Here is a 17,624-nt window from a genome sequence, read left to right as displayed (position 1 = left end):
GTCTTGCATTATAACGGCTAATCCCCTGCAAGTTAGAGACATCCCTCCGGGGAGGACTTTTGTGCAGTTGGCAGGCAGGAGGAGAATCCTTCGCTGGGGACACAGCTCCAAACTGGCTGGACACCCGGGTGTTCGTAAGACTCAAGACCTGATAACTCGTTATTTCTGGTGGCCCACTCTGCCCAAGGATGTTGTGGACTTTGTCTCTTCCTGCACTGTGTGTGTGCTTCGAACAAGGTTGCTCACTCCAAGCCTGCCAGTCTGCTCCAACCTCTGCCAGTGCCAAACACCCCCAGCAGCATATTGCAATGGACATTGTCACAAAGCTTCCTCCCTCAGCGGGATGCAATACCGTCTGGGTGGTGGTGGTGGATCGGTTCTCCAAGATGGCTCATTTTGTTTCGCTGACTGGCCTACCTTCTGCTGCTCGAGTGGCTAATCTCTTCATTCAGCACATCTTCCACTTGCATGGCTTGCCCCTTCATACTGTGTCTGATGAGTTCACCTCAAGATTCTGGAGAGCTCTCTGTAAACTACTAGATGTGAAGTTGGAATTTTCCTCTTCCTACCATCCCCAATCCAATGGTCAAGTCGAGAGGATTAACCAGATCATGGAGAATTATCTTCGTCACTTCATCTCCATGCAGCATGATGACGGAGTACAGCTTCTTCCATGGGCCGAGTTCTCATACAACAATCACACAAGTAAGTCCACCACTTCCACACCATTCTACGTTGTGTACAGTAAACATCCTAGAAGCCCTCTTCCTAACTCGGCTACATCTCAGGTACCCGCTGCTGACTCTACATTTGGGGACTTTCTGCAAATCTGGCAACAGACCCGGTCTTCTATTCTGCTAGCAGTCGATCGCATGAAGCGAAAAGCGGATATAAAAAGAAGAGAGCCGCCTCAGTATCTTCCAGGTACCAAAGTTTGGCTGTCCTCATGAAATATTTGTTTAAAGGTGCCTTCGTACAAGTTTGCTCCCAGGTTCCTCGGACCCTTTGAGATACTACAACAGATAAAACCTGTCTCCTATTAGCTTTGGCTGCCTGCTACCCTTAGAATCCCCGACTCCTTTCATGTGTCCCTCCTGAAACCTGTGGTCCTGAACCACTACAGTAAGACTCCTAGACCTGCAGTTGCTCCCAGCGGTTCATCTGATGTGTTTCAGGTGAAGGAGGTCTTGGACTGCAAGAGGGTATGAGGAAGGACTTTCTATTTGGTGGACTGGAGAGAGTTTGGTCCTGAGGAGAGGTCCTGGGAGCCAGAAGAGAACCTTAATGCCGCTACCCTCATTAAGGAATTTACGCCCACTCTGGTTTCAAGAAGAGTGGGCGTAAGAGGGGGGATACTGTAGCGTCCACGGCCACGGACTTCTGTTCCTCCTCACCCCTCGGCGGCCGTGGCCACGGATCTGTGAGTGCTGGCTGGCATCTCCTTCCTAGGAGATGCTAGCACTCACTTCCGCTCGGCTGTCTCCCATAGGGTGCACGCGCACGATCGTGCCCGGCCTTAAAGGGCCAGCACACGCACATGTAAGTTATCAATAACTAGCCCATTATCAACCTGGACTATTAACAGGGCTCTGCCCCTTCACTCCTTGCCTGAGCATTGTGTTTTCCCATGTTAGTCTTAGCAAATGGTCCCTTAGTGATAACCTGTTCCCAGTGTTCCCGTGCCCTACTACCTGTTCCTGTATATTGTGCTGTGTTGGTTCCTGAGCCCTATTGAGTGTTAGAGTCGTGTTGTGCCATTGGTCACACCTGCTGTCGTACACCACGTCTGGTGTAATTTGCCACGCCTTATATCCTCCACCACGTGTGGCATCCTCTGGGTCTAAGTTTCATCTGTGCCTAGCCACTGTGACTGTATTCAGGTACCCTTGTACTGAACTTTTGTATTGATTGGGTACTATGTTGTTTGGCCAGCTGATACTCCGCTACGGCGGAGCGGCCAAGTGGGTCCACACACCCACGGATCGTGGCAGATACCTTTATTCTGATTGAAATACTCCAGGATAGCATCTCTTAAAAAAACCTTCAAACATTTTACCCACAATAGAGGTAAAACTTTCAGGCCTATAGTTTCCGGGCCCTTTTTTTGACCCCTTTTTTAATATTGGCATGACATTTGCTATGTGCCAGTCATGTGGAAAAGACCCGGTCATTATTGAATCCTTCAATATCAGAAATAAGGGTCTATCTGTTACTGTACTTAGGACATGGGTGTATATGCCTCATTCCCCTTCACAATTTCTCCCTCGTTACATTTTAAATGTCCAAAGTTTCCAGTTTTAACCTTTTTTAATACTTTATATAATTTAAGAACATTTCAGGGCTAATTTGATCTGTTTTGTCAATAATTATTTTTTTAGTGTTTCCTCACTGCCTTCCTGTTTTAGAAGTGCTTTCTTTTTGTTAATTATTGACCCTTTACATTTTTAGTTATCCACATTTGTTTTTTCTGTTCGTAACCCTTTTACCTCTTACAATGCAAATGTAAGATGCTTTTAAAAATATCCCATTTAGTATCTGTATTTTTTATTTTTATTTTGAAGGATATTGTCCCAGTCAATAACGTTGAGGGAATCTCTATCTGATCGAATTTCTCTTTCCTGAAGTTTAGTGTTTTTGTGATTCCTCGACAAAACATTCTATTGAAAGACTAGTGGAAGTTTATTATATTATGGTCACTTTATACCGGGGGTCTCAAACTCGGCCAGGTTAGTGGGCCGCATATACAAAAAATGTGAAGTGGTCGGGCCGCATTACTTTCAAGTTTGATACAATACAAAATTATTGTTAATAAATTAGTTATTTGAACTACTATAACACTATATTACTATAATAATAACAACACTACATTACTATAATAATACCACTAGGTTTAAAATTTGAGATATTTCTCCACGTGCTTATTTCAACAATCCAGTTTTCCAGTTTAAGTGTCGCTAAATGCAGTCCGGCGGCTCAGTTAGCAGCGTTTGGCAGACACACATGTCAAGATTGGGCAGCCCCTTTTTAGATAGAGCTACAGTGCCCTCAGTGGATGCTGCCGCAGTGCCCTCTGTGTATGTTGCCGCAGTGCCCTGTGTGGATGCTGCCGCAGTGCCCTCTGTGGATGCTGCCACAGTGCCCTCTGTGGATGCTGCCACAGTGCCCTCTGTGGATGCTGCCACAGTGCCCTCTGTGGATGCTGCCACAGTGCCCTCTGTAGATAATGCCACAGTGCCCTCTGTAGATAATGCAACACACCCCTAGATAAGGCCACAGTGCCCTCTGTAGATAATGCCACAGTGCCCTCTGTAGATAATGTAACACACCCCTAGATAATGCCACAGTGCCCTCTGTAGATAATGCAACACACCCCTAGATAATGCCACAGTGTCCTTTGTACATGGTGCCACAGTGCCCTCTGTAGATGCTGCCACAGTGCCCTCTGTAGATGCTGCCACAGTGCCCTCCGTGGATGCTGCCACAGTGCCCTCCGTGGATGCTGCCACAGTGCCCTCCGCGGATGCTGCCACAGTGCCCTCCGCGGATGCTGCCACCGTGCCCTCCGCGTATGCTGCCACAGTGCTCCCGCGTATGCTGCCACAGTGCCCTCCGTAGATGCTGCCACCGTGCCCTCCGTGGATGCTGCCACAGTGCTCTTCGCGTATGCTGCCACAGTGCCCTCTGCGTATGCTGCCACAGTGGCCTCTGTAGATGCTGCCACAGTGCCCTATGAAGATGCTGCCACAGTGCTCTTCGCAGATGCTGCCATGGTGCCCTCAGCAGATGCTGCCACAGTGATGTCAGGGGCTTGCCCAGAGCTGGAGTCCCAGAGCAGAGCAGCTTCTAGCACTCTGCCTGGGATTCCAGCTCTGCTCCTGACATCACTGTCCATATATGGACAGAGATGTCAGGGTCAACCCCAGAGCGGGGAACCCCCAGACATCGTGTGTCCAAACATGGACACCGATGTCAGGGAATTCCACAGAGTCCTGGAGCAGAGCCGATACTAGCGCTCTGCCCGGGACTCCGGCTCTGGGGAACCCCCAGACATCGTGTGTCCAAACATGGACACCAATGTCAGGGAATTCCACAGAGTACTGGAACAGAGCCGATACTAGCGCTCTGCCCGGGTCTCCGCTCTGGGGAAGACACTGACACACTGTCCACATATCGACAGTGATATCAGGGAATTCCACAGAGTTCCGGAGCAGAGCCTATACTAGCGCTCTGCCCGGGACTCCGGCTCTGGGGAACCCCCAGACATTGTGTGTCCAAACATGGACACCGATGTCAGGGAATTCCACAGAGTCCTGGAGCAGAGCCGATACTAGCGCTCTGCCCGGGTCTCCGCTCTGGGGAAGACCCTGACACACTGTCCACATATGGACAGTGATGTCAGGGAATTCCACAGAGTTCCGGAGCAGAGCCTATACTAGTGCTCTGCACGTGACTCCGGCTTTGGGGAAGCACCAGACATCGTGTGTCCAAACATGGACACCGATGTCAGGGAATTCCGCAGAGTCCCAGAGCAGAGACGATACTAGCGCTCTGCCCGGGACTCCTCTCTGGGGAAGACCCTGACACACTGTCCATATATGGACAGCGATGTCAGGAAATTCGACAGAGTCCCGGAGCAGAGCCGATACTAGCGCTCTGCCTGGGACTCCGCTCTGGGCAAGACCCTGACATTGCTGTTCATATGTGGACAGTGATGTCAGGGAATTCCAGAGTCTCTGAGCAGGGCTGCGTGCTTGAGACCCCTGCTTTATACTAAGTGACAGACAACCTGCACCTCCGTTAGTCTGTCAGGTCTATTGGATAATATTAAATCCAATAGGGCTCTCCCTCTAGTTGGGTCCAGCACTAGTTGGGAAAGGTTAATTATCTTCAGTTATTGACAGAAACCTGTTTTCTTTTAAAGCCACAGGTTTCAGTTTCCCTATCTGGGTAGTTGAAGTCACCCATAATAACAACATCATTGGGATTTGCTGCCTCATCTATTTGCCTTAGCAGAAGATTTTCTGTGGATTTTATTATATTTGGTGGCTTATAGCAAACTCCTATGTATTTCTACCCATAGAGACTCCACATGTTCATTTCCCTCACATATACACTATATGGACATAAGTATTGGGACACCTACACATTACACCTACAGGAGTTTTTATGACATCCCATTCTAAATCCATAGACATTAATATGAAGTTGGTCTCCTCTTTGCAGCTAAAACAGCTTTCACTCTTCTGGGAAGGCTTTCTACAAGATTTTGGAGTGTGTCTCTGGGAATTTTTGCCCACTCATACAGAAGAGCATTTGTGATGTCAGACACCGATGTTGGACGAGAGGGCCTGACTCGCAATCTCTGTTCTAGTTCATACCAAAAGGTGTTAGATCGGGTTCAGGTCGGGCTCTGGGCGGGCAAGTCAAGCTTCTCGACTCCAAACTCCTCTAACCATGCCTTTATGGACCTTGTGCACTGGGGCACAGTCATGCTGAAACAGAATAGAGAGAGAAAAAGGCCTTCCCCAAACTGTTCCCTCAAAGTTGGAAGCATACAATTGTCCAAAATGTCTTCATTGGAACTAAGGGACCTAGGCCAACCCCCAACCCTATAGCATTATCCCTCCTCCACCAAACTTTCCAGTTGGCACAATGCAATCAGTAAGGTAACGTAGTTCTGCCAATCACAGACTCGTCCTCCAGAGTCCAGTGGCAGCAGGCTTTACATTGATCCCTCCGACACTTGGCATTATGCTTGCAGATGTAAATTGGCATGCAGCTGATCGGTCATGGAAACCCATGCCATGAAGCTCATGGTGCACGGTTTTTGTGCAGATGTGAATGCCAGAGGAGATTTGGAGCTCTGCAGTTATTGAGTCCGCAGAGTGTTGGCGACTTTTATGCACTATGCGCTTCAGTACCCCGCTCTATAACTTTACATGGTCTGCCACTTCGGGACTGAGTTGTTGTGGTTTCTAAACATTTTCACTTTGCCATAACAATAGTTGATCGTGGAATATCTAGAAAAATCATGAATTGACTTGTTACAATGGTGGCCTCCTCTTACAGTACCACACTGGAATTCAGTGAGCTCTTTAGAACGACCCATTCTTTCACAAGTGTTTGGAAAGGCACCTGCTTGGCTGCTGGATTTTATACACAAGTGGCAATGGGACTGAATGAAAGACCTGAATTAAATGGTTAAGAGGTGTGTCCCAATACTTTTATCAATATAGTGTAAACTCTTAGAGTGGGCTTTAGACAGTAATTTATATAAAGGAAATCCCCTCCCGCTCTTTTTGAACAGAGTGTAATCCTGTACGTTAACTACCAAGTCATAGCTATTATCCAGCCATGTCTAAGTTATCCCCACTATGTCATACTTTTCCATTAAAATTAATTATTCCAGTTCATCAATTTTATTTGTTAGGATTCTAGCATTGGTCAGCATCCAATTTAGGGCTTGAGTAATTTTTTTTAATTAAACATCCCTATTAAATATTCTAGCCTCTCCCTCCGTTCCACCCCCAGTTTTGTTAATAAGTCCCAATTCCCTACCTACACTATCTTACCCTCCTTTGTCAAGGAAGAACAAAATCTCTGTTGGGTAGGGCTGAAGGCTATATGCTATCTAGTGTAGACTTATAAAAGACTAGCACAGTGCTAAAAACATGACATGTATCCCATCACTGTCAAGGTTATAAGAGCAATTATTGTACTCACAAAATTCCCATTGTGCTCTTTTCTTCTGCCTGAATGGTGGAAATGTGTATTTGAACCCTTTTCCGCAGCTCCTGTGAAGTTTACCCAAAATAAATATTAGGGCAAGAACAAAACTAAAGCATATAGAACATTGGATGTTTTGCATTTAACATAATATTTCTTCTAAGTTTGAATTGCATACCATCCCCAGGCTTAATAAATATAGTCATTGGAACATATATTGACAGATGTTACAGTCTCCTCAGGGAAAGGAGCCTGTGTAGGTACCACTCCTTCCAATGTGAATAGTTGGCCTCATAAAGTAACATTTAATCAACTTATCTTTCAAGTTAGGTGCCGTTTTCGCAGTGATCAAAGGGGTATGGGATACCGTAGTCCTTAAATCTGTTTGCCGAATGTTACAATGCGTCATGATAATATTAAAGATCTCCATTCATTGATTATTTGTATTTGGTAATAAACCTTAAATTATTTTCAGCTTTACACGGTCGATGTTGCAATGAAGAAGAGCGTGGACAATCCTTAGATCTTTGGAATACTCGTGAAAAATTATGGTGTGGATACCCGCATCAGGACTTGACACTGGCGTCTATGGGCTATCCTCAAATAATGACCTGTTGGTGGTACTTTAGGACTGGAGTTGCCAAACACTAGAATATAAAACTTGTTTTTTCTTATCAGCTTATGCAAAACTACTATATTTTAGCAGTGACTCCAACAAGCATTGTTCTCCCAGTATGTTATGTGTTTAACATTGGTCTCCTTGTAAATCATTCAGTAAATCCATTGTTACTCACCCACCAATTATATTGTAGTAAGAAATATTTTACCTACTTAAGAGAACCTTTCATCAGGCCCACAAGCATATGTTTTTGTTCTACTATATGGTGAAATGTTCTGAAAGGGTTAAAAAGAACCTGTTCCTAATTGTACAAAGTTGATGCTCAAGTGCTCAGCGTTCAGTGTCTCATGAGCATGAGCTACAACAATTTGCCATATAAGACACTAGAATATAAATAGGGTATGTAACGTGCACACCTTCGCAGCACATGATGTAAGGGGTTAATCTATTTTCACTCACTTAATCTTTCACTCACCTTTATCTCAGGTTGCAAATGGAGCATAAATCACACCCAACACAGTTCACACACCCCAGATATACAACTCACTGCCACTACCTATCGAAATCTGGACTGGTAGGTACCTAATAAACACACTGCTCTTCAGCAATCAAAGGGTTAACACACTCTAAGAAAGGCAATGGATTTTTTAGAGCATATAATGGATTTTGTAGAGCATACAAGGATAAAACTAATTTAAGTTTAATGTTTTATAATAGCAAAGGTAAAGTACTTATAAAAGTACAAAAAGGGTCAATAAGATGATCAAAAAAAAACATGCATAATGGTTACAAAACAAAATAGAGAAGTAACTGAAAGACCTAAACACTCACAATTCTTCCTTGGGGATAGGAAGAACAAGGGATTCAAACCTCAGACTTGGATCTGACCCCCACAATGTGAACCACTTTTTATTGTCCGTCATATATTTATGCTCATAGTCCTTGGTTCGGGTTCTTCAGAGATACCCAGACATTAGGCAAATGTGGTGTTCATGATTGGCCAGTAAGCTAACCCGGGGGACCATAAATATTAACCCCTTCCCGATGTTTGCCGTATGGGTATGCCATGGAAAGATAGTGCTTCCCGCAATTTGCCGTATCCATACGCAAAATGCATGGCACCGGCTCAAAAGCTGAGTCGGTGCCATCATCGCCGGATGTCAGCGGTATCTTACAGCTGACATCCGACTGTAATAGCGTGGACCCAAATTAGCTTAAATCCCCGCCATTAACACCTTAAATTCAGCGCTCAAACACGATCGCTGCATTTAAGGTGTTTGCAGCTCATCGGAACCCCGGCAATAATATTGAAGGTGTTTCGGTGGCTGCAATAGCAACTGGAGGCCCAATACTGGCCTCCTGGTGTGCCTAGCACGGAAGCCATTCAGGACCCGCCCGGCGGAGACTGAACGGCTTCCGTAGCCGCCGGCAAGATGGCGCCTGCACAGGAGCTGAGCCGGCGTCATCAGCGGTGGATGTCAACTGTATGTTACAGCTGACATCCACCTGGAATGGCAGGAACAGGAGCTAACTCCGATCTCTGCCATTAACCCCTTAGATAAAGTGATCGCTACATATAAGCGGTTGCTAGCAGATCGCCAGCCCTGACATGCAATCAGGGCTGCCGACTGTTGCTATGGCAACAGGAGACACAATGGCCTCCTGCTCTGCCATTACGGAAGCCAATTAGGCCCCGCCGGGAGGACCTTCAAGTCCCCTAGTGGGACTTGAAAAAAAGTGTAATATAAAGTATATTAAAAAAAAAAGTAAAAAAAATAAAAGTTTGAAAACATAACAAAAGTGCCATAAATTAGGTATCGCCGGAATCGGACTGACCCGCAGAATAAAGTTAACATGTAATTTATAATGCATAGTAAATGCTATTTAAAAAAACTAAAACAACTATGCCAGAATTGTGTTTTTTTGGTTACCTGGCCTCCCAAAAAATAGGATAAAAAGTGATCAAAAAGTCACATGTACCCCAAAATGGTACCAATAATAACTACAGCTCGTCCCGCAAAATCAGTCCTCATACCACTACGTCTATGAAAAAATTAAATTAGTTAAGGCTCCAATAAGTCAGGAAATAAAAAATATGCAGTTGTGCAGGTCCCAGGGGAACATTTCTTCTGTTTCAAGAGGCGATTTATCAAGGCCATAAAATTAGGGAACCAGGAATAGTAGAGCCCAAAACATATCCGCTGGAAGCGACGGTGCCTGTATTATACCAGGACAACACTTTCCTAGCAAAATTCCCCAAACTGCAAAGGTGCGGAGTGTGGACCAAAAAGGGGATAAGAAAGGACATTTATCAGTGCGACACCGGCCTGTGCAGAAAGAATTGCTTCACAGCGTAACACACATCTATGGATTATTTTATTGTTTTTTTACTCCATTATTATACCACCTGACTATGCCCCTGATATACTCTGCCCAGCTTTCATATGCCCCACATTATAAACGGAAACACCAGCAAAAGTCAAACAAATCTACTACCAAGCAAAATCCGCCCTCCAAAAGCCAAATGACGCTCCCTCCCCTCTGAACCCTACAGCGTGCCTAAACAGCAGTTTACATCCACATATATGGCATCGCCATACCCGGGAGAACCCTTTTAACAATTTTTGGGGTATGTGTCTCCAGTGGCACAAGCTGGGCATGACATATTTGCCACTGAAATGGCATATCTAGGGAAAAATAAGTAATTTTTAATTTGCACCATCTGCAGCGCATTCATTTATGGAAAAGGCCTGTGTGGTGAAAATGCTCACTACACCCCTTAATAAATGCCTTGAGGGGTGTAATTTCCAAAATGGGGTCACTTTTTATTATTTCACATCTGAGCCCTGCAATTGAGAACCAATACTTTGTAAATCGCCAAATTAGGCATCAATTTTACATGGTACTCTTTCACTCCTGAGCCCTGTCAAATGTCCAGGCAAAAGATTATGGTCACATGTAGGGTGTTTCTAAAACCGGGAAACACCGCATAATAATTAGAGAGCTGTCTTGTTATGATGGCACAAGCTGGGCACCACATATTGGCATGTCTATGGGAAAAAAATCCCATTTTCACATTGCAACATCGAGTGCACACTAATTTCTACAAAACACCTGTGGGGTTAACATGCTCACTACACACCTAGGTGAATGCATTGAGGGGTGTAGTTTCCAAAATGTGGTCACTTCTGGGGGGTTTCCAGTGTTTTGGTCCCACAGGCGCCCAGAAACCAATCCAGCAAAATCTGCACTCCAAAAGCCAAATGCCGCTCCTTCCCTTCTGAGCCCTGCCGTGTGCCCAAACAGCAGTTTATGACCACATAATGCCGTACTCCGGAGAAATTGCTTTACAAAGGTTGTGTTTTTTTCTTTCCTTTATTTGTTGAGAAAATTAAAAATTTTGAGCTAAAGCTACGACTTATTGAAGAAAAAGGATTGTTTTTATTTTCACTGCCCAATTCTATGAAACACCCGTGGGGTCAAATTGCTTACTACACCCCTAGATGAATTCCTCAAGGGGTTTAGTTTCCTAAATGGAGTCACTTTTTGGGTGTTTTCATTGTTTTGTCCCCTCAGGTGATTTGCAAATGCGACATGGCCTACACAAACCATTCCTGCTAAATGTGATCTCCAAAAGCCAAAGAGCACTCTTTCCCTTCTAAGCCCTGCTGTTTATGACCACATGTGGGGTTTTGTTTTACTCTGGAGAAATTGATTTACAAATTTTGTCATGCTTTTTATCCTTTAGTCTTTGTGGGAGTGAGAAAAATTTGCTAAACCTACATTTTCTTTGAAAAAATTTAGATTTTCATTTTATGGGCCTAATTCCAATAATTTCTGCAAAAAACCTATGGGGTCAAAACGCTCACTATACCCATAGATAATTTCCTCAATGGGTGTAGTTTCCAAAATGGGGTCACTTGTGGGGGGGGTTTCGACTGTTTTATCCCCACAGGGGCTTTGTAAATGTGACATGGCCTCCGCGAACCATTCCTGCTAAATTTGAGCTCCAAATGGCGCTCTAGCCCTTCTAAGCCCTGCCGTGTGTCCAAACAGCAATTTATGACCACATATGGGATATTGTTTTACTTGGGAGAAATTTAGATTTTAATTTTCACGGCCTAATTACAATAATTTCTGCAAAAAATCTGTGGGGTCAAAATGCTTACTATAACCCTAGATAATTTCCTCAATGGGTGTAGTTTCCAAAATGGGGTCACTTGTGGGGGGTTTCCACTGTTTTGTCCCCTCAGGGGCTTTGCAAATGTGGCATGGCCTCCGCAAACAATTCCTGAGAAATTTGAGCTGCAAAAGCCAAATGGTGTGTAACGTCCATGGTCGCTGACCACGAACTCCTTCCATACAGTCGACGCCCTTCTCTCCAGAGATGTTTGCTCATATGGCCGTCCGTTTCCACAGTGACCACCAGGGTGCGCTCGCGAGTTCAGTCCAGACTTAAGAAGCCAAAGTGCACGCAGGTGGGAGATTGAGCCGATTGCTCCCAGAGCACCATGGGCTATAAGAAGGTCCCAGCCCCTTCCTCCCATGCCTGAGCGTTGTTTGTCATATCCTAGTTTGTCTATGCAAATGGTCTCCTAGGGTCTTCCAGTTCCCAGTGTTTCCTGTACCTGTATCGTGTATCCCGTGCTATCCTGGTCAAGTGCCGTGCTGAGCTGTAGTCGTGCTGTGCTGCATACCAAGCCTGTCCTGCTACACCACGCCACACGTCTGCCTGTTGCCTACTCCCAGTCGAGCCTGCCTTGCTACTGTCCGAGCTGCCACAGGTACCCTATACGAACTATAGACTCTTTTCTGCGCCCTGTTGGCCAACTGCCGTACAGCCAAGGTGGTACGGTCCAGTGGGTCCCCGAACCCAACAGGACATGGCGCTCTTTCCCTTCTAAGCCCTGCCGTGTGTCCAAACAGCCATTTATGACCACACGTGGGGTATTGTCTTACTCGGGAGAAATTGCTTTACAAATTTGGTGGTGCTTTTTCTCCTTTAGTCCTTGTGGAAATGAGAAATAAATTGCTAAACCTACATTTACGGCCTACTTACAATAATTTCTGTAAAAAAAACTGTGCAGTCAAAATGCTCACTATACCCCTAGATATTTTCCTTGAGGTGTGTAGTTTCCCAAATGCGGTCACTTTTGGGGGATTTCCACTGTTTTGGCACCGCAAGAGCCCTTCAAACCTGACATGGTGCCTAAAATATATTCTAATAAAAATAAGGCCCCAAAATCCACTAGGTGCTCTTTTGCTTCTGAGGCCGGTGCTTCAGTCCATTAGCACACCAGGGCCACATGTGAGATATTTCCTGAAACTGCAGAACCTGGCCAATAAATATTGAGTTGCATTTCTCTGGTAAAACTTTGTGTTACAAAAAAAATTGATAAAAAATTAATTTCTGCAAAAAAATATGAAATTTGTAAATTTCACCTCTACTTTGCTTTAATTCCTGTGAAACATCTAAAGGGTTAAGAAACTTTATAAATGCTGTTTTGAATACTTTGAGGGGTGAAGTTTTTAGTGTTTCTAATATATAATGCTCTCAAAGCCACTTCACAACTGAACTGGCCCCTGTAAAAATAGCCTTTTGAAATGTTCTTGAAAATGTGAGAAATTGCTGCTAAAGTTCAAAGCCTTGTAACGTCATAGAAAAATAAAATGATGTTCAAAAAACTATGGCAATCTAAAGTAGACATATGGGGGATGTTAATTAACAACAATTTTGTGTGGTATAACTGCCTGTTTTACAAGCAGATACATTAAAATTGAGAAAAATGCTAATGCAAAAAATTTTCACTACATTTTTTTTTTTTTTCACAATTAATACTGAAAGCAAATTTTGCCAGTAACATAAAGTCCAATGTGTCACGAGAAAACAATCTCAGAATCGCTTGAATAGGTAAAAGCATTCTGGAGTTATTACCACATAAAGTGAAAAGTGTCAGATTTGAAAAATGAGGCTGTCAGGAAGCTCAAAAGTGGCCAAAGCGGGAAGGGGTTAAATACGTGATTGTCCATTTCTCCACCTCACTATGATCCATAAGAGCTCCTGCCCACATTGCATAAATGCAGCGGAATTTCCTTGCAAAAACTCTGCAGCATATTAGTAGCAGCGGATTAAACACTTTGTAAAAAAATTAGCAGAAAATTTGTGGCGAAATTGACCTGCGTTGTGAATTCTCAATCTGCAGCATGTTCATTTATCTTGCGTTAATGCTGTGGACTATCCGCATGGAAATTCCGCAATATTTACGCTACATGGGTACGGTTAAAGCCCTGGATGAGGTGATTTCTATTTGCCCATTTTTTAAAGTTGCAGAGACCAAGCTTAGGTGTTAAATATGACACAGTCTTCTTCCAGTGACAACCCCTTAGTTCTGGTCCCTGCTTTAATTTGTCGTCCAGTAGATCCGGAACTACAATAAAAACTCTTGGCCGCCGCTCTGGCTAATTCCAAAGGTTTATAGTCTCCAGAAATTAACCATGTTGTGGCCAATTACATACAGACATGTTACCTCCTTTTATTGCAGCATTGATAATACAAATATTATTTACAGGCAGACAGAAAAATACAACGTTGGTAAAACTTTCAGAAATATCTGATTATTGCATTCATTATGTTCTGTCAGCTTTTGCAGCAGATTATTTAAAACATATGATTGTATTTCATGGTATTTCCCAGCCTTGCAATGAGTAACACTACTGTGAGAAGATGTACAGAATGTGTTCACAATTGGCCTTTAGTTGTCCTCAGAAGAACCCCAGCTGCTTAGTGGAGGAACTTCCAGCAGTGAAATAAAGCAAAGAGTTGGCAGGCTAACAAAACTGGTTATACAACATATAACCATATCATCTATAAGATGTACAAATAACAAATATATATATATATACACACTACCGTTCAAAAGTTTAGGGTCACTTAGAAATTTCCTTATTTTTGCAAGAAAAGCACAGTTTTTTTCAATGAAGATAACATTAATCAGAAATACACTCTATACATTGCTAATGTGCTAAATGACTATTCTAGCTGCAAACGTCTGGTTTTTAATGCAATATCTACAAAGGTGTATAATGGCCCATTTCCAGCAACCATCACTCCAGTGTTCTAATGGTACATTGTGTTTGCTAACTGTGTTAGAAGGCTAATGGATGATTAGAAACACTTGAAAACCCTTGTGCAATTATGTTAGCACCGCTGTAAACAGTTTTGCTATTTAGAGGAGCTATAAAACTGACCTTCCTTTGAGCTAGTTGAGAATCTGGAGCATTACATTTGTGGGTTCGATTAAACTCTCCAAATGGCTAGAAAAAGAGAGCTTTCATGTGAAACTCGACAGTCTATTCTTGTTCTTAGAAATGAAGACTATTCCATGTGAGAAATTGCCAAGAAACTGAAGATTTCCTACAACGGTGTGTACTACTCCCTTCAGAGGACAGCACAAACAGAGTAGAAAAAGAAGTGGGAGGCCCCGCTGCACAACTGAGCAACAAGACAAGTACATTAGAGTCTCTAGTTTGAGAAATAGACGCCTCACAGGTCCTCAACTGGAAGCTTCATTAAATAGTACCCGCAAAACGCCAGTGTCAATGTCTACAGTGAAGAGGCAACTCCGGGATGCTGGCCTTAAGGGCAGAGTGGCCATGAAAAAGCCATGTCTGAGACTAGCTAATAAAAGGAAAAGATTAATATGGGCAAAAGCACACAGACATTGGACAGAGGAAGATTGGAAAAAAGTGTTATGGACAGACGAATCGAAGTTTGAGATGTTTGGATCAAACAGAAGAACATTTGTGAGACGCAGAACAACTGAAAAGATGCTGGAAGAGTGCCTGACGCCATCTGTCAAGCATGGTGGAGGTAATGTGATGGTCTGGGGTTGCTTTGGTGCTGGTAAAGTGGGAGATTTGTACAAGGTAAAAGGGATTTTGAATAAGGAAGGCTATCACTCCATTTTGCAACGCCATGCCATACCCTGTGGACAGCGCTTGATTGGAGCCAATTTCATCCTACAACAGGACAATGACCCAAAGCACACCTCCAAATTATGCAAGAACTATTTAGGGAAGAAGCAGGCAGCTGGTATTCTATCTGTAATGGAGTGGCCAGCGCAGTCACCAGATCTCAACCCCATAGAGCTGTTGTGGGAGCAGCTTGACCGTATGGTACGCAAGAAGTGCCCATCAAGCCAATCCAACTTGTGGGAGGGGCTACTGGAAGCATGGGGTGAAATTTCTCCCGATTACCTCAGAAAATTAACAGCTAGAATGACAAAGGTCTACAATGCTGTAATTGCTGCAAATGGAGCATTCTTTGACAAAAGCAAAGTTTGAAGGAGAAAATTATTATTTCCAATAAAAATCATTATTTCTAACCTTGTCAATGTCTTGACTATATTTTCTAGTCATTTTGCAACTCATTTGATAAATATAAGTGTGAGTTTTCATGGAAAACACAAAATTGTCTGGGTGACCCCAAACTTTTGAACGGTAGTGTATATATATATATATATATATATACTTATTTTGTAAGGGGCCGCCCACCGTATCGCTGTCTCCTGGGGTAGACAGGCACTTTTGGCACGGTAAGAACAGACTACAGTCCAGTCACAGTGTGGTACTACTGGCCTCAGCCAGTTTTATTAGGTAAAAAAGCCGTAGCAGAAAACAAATGAATACATAAAGTAAATCCTAGGCCGTCTGGCCACTAACTAAACATGCATTTCCTAACTACAAAGAGCTGAGCCTAGAGCTCCAACTCCCAAACACAACACCACTGTTGCTTTACTCACATCCAGCTTTCCCAGGAGCAGAGGGAGACTGTGAACTCTGCCTCTGGTTTAAAGCACACCTCAGCTGTGCAGGTAATTAGCCACAATGCAATACTTGAAGTGGCTAGTGAAATAGGAACCCTCCCAACTCTCCCTATTCCAACAACCAGGCCCTTTTACACAGGTTTTCCAGAAAACCCTTGAGCAAGGAAAACACACTTTCCTTCTAGCTCAATTCCCCGGCTGTTTCAAAATGTATATGACAGGAACCTGGGTGAGATGTACACTCCATCCACTACTTTTCCCCTGGTCCTGTCACAATATATATATATATATATATATATATATATATATATATGTGTGTATATATATATATATATATATATATATAGAGAAAAATGTAGAGCGTAGTAACGGCACCAGGACTTCAAGATGGATGAAAGCAAAAGTGGATTTATTTCACCTCAACACAGCAACGTTTCGGTTCAACAGGAACCTTTCTCAAGCCATGGCTTGAGAAAGCTTCCTGTTGAACCGAAACGTTGCTGTGTTGAGGTGAAATAAATCCACTTTTGCTTTCATCCATCTTGAAGTCCTGGTGCCGTTACTACGCTCTACATTTCTCTCTATCTGGATATTGGGGAATTGATTCACCCCCAGGTAACGAGCACATGGCCTGATTTGTTGCATTTGGAGTGCTGTGTTCATCCACCCTGGACTGTATATATATATATATATATATACATATATATATATATATATATATATATATATATATATATATATATATATATATATATATATATACAGTGAAGGAAATAAGTATTTGATCCCTTGCTGATTTTGTAAGTTTGCCCACTGTCAAAGACATGAACAGTCTAGAATTTTTAGGCTAGGTTAATTTTACCAGTGAGAGATAGATTATATTTAAAAAAAAATGAAAATCACATTGTCAAAATTATATATATTTATTTTCATTGTGCACAGAGAAATAAGTATTTGATCCCTTTGGCAAACAAGACTTAATACTTGGTGGCAAAACCCTTATTGGCAAGCACAACAGTCAGACATTTTTTGTAGTTGATGATGAGGTTTGCACACATGTTAGATGGAATTTTAGACCACTCCTCTTTGCAGATCATCTGTAAATCATTAAGATTTCGAGGCTGTCGCTTGGCAACTCGGATCTTCAGCTCCCTCCATAAGTTTTCGATGGGATTAAGGTCTGGAGACTGGCTAGGCCACTCCATGACCTTAATGTGCTTCTTTTTGAGCCACTCCTTTGTTGCCTTGGCTGTATGTTTTGGGTCATTGTCGTGCTGGAAGACCCAGCCACGAGCCATTTTTAATGTCCTGGTGGAGGGAAGGAGGTTGTCACTCAGGATTTGACGGTACATGGCTCCATCCATTCTCCCATTGATCCGGTGAAGTAGTCCTGTGCCCTTAGCAGAGAAACACCCCCAAAACATAATGTTTCCACCTCCATGCTTGACAGTGGG

At 43.4% G+C, this 17,624-nt stretch overlaps 1 long non-coding RNA gene across 2 annotated transcripts in view; it reads left to right on the top strand.

The window, feature by feature from the left end:
• Positions 1-7,452, top strand: part of LOC142740620 (uncharacterized) — a 55,841-nt gene extending 48,389 nt beyond the window's left edge. For both annotated transcript variants that reach the window (XR_012880820.1, XR_012880819.1), the window contains exon 3: positions 7,202-7,452. This is a non-coding gene — a long non-coding RNA (uncharacterized LOC142740620). The remainder of the gene's footprint in view (positions 1-7,201) is intronic.
• The last annotated feature ends 10,172 nt before the right edge of the window (positions 7,453-17,624 follow it).

This window comes from Rhinoderma darwinii, chromosome 2, assembly GCF_050947455.1.
Source record: "Rhinoderma darwinii isolate aRhiDar2 chromosome 2, aRhiDar2.hap1, whole genome shotgun sequence".
Classification (NCBI taxonomy): domain Eukaryota; kingdom Metazoa; phylum Chordata; class Amphibia; order Anura; family Rhinodermatidae; genus Rhinoderma; species Rhinoderma darwinii.
Note: the sequence above shows the minus strand (reverse complement) of the source record. Positions and strands in the feature narration are given on the sequence as shown.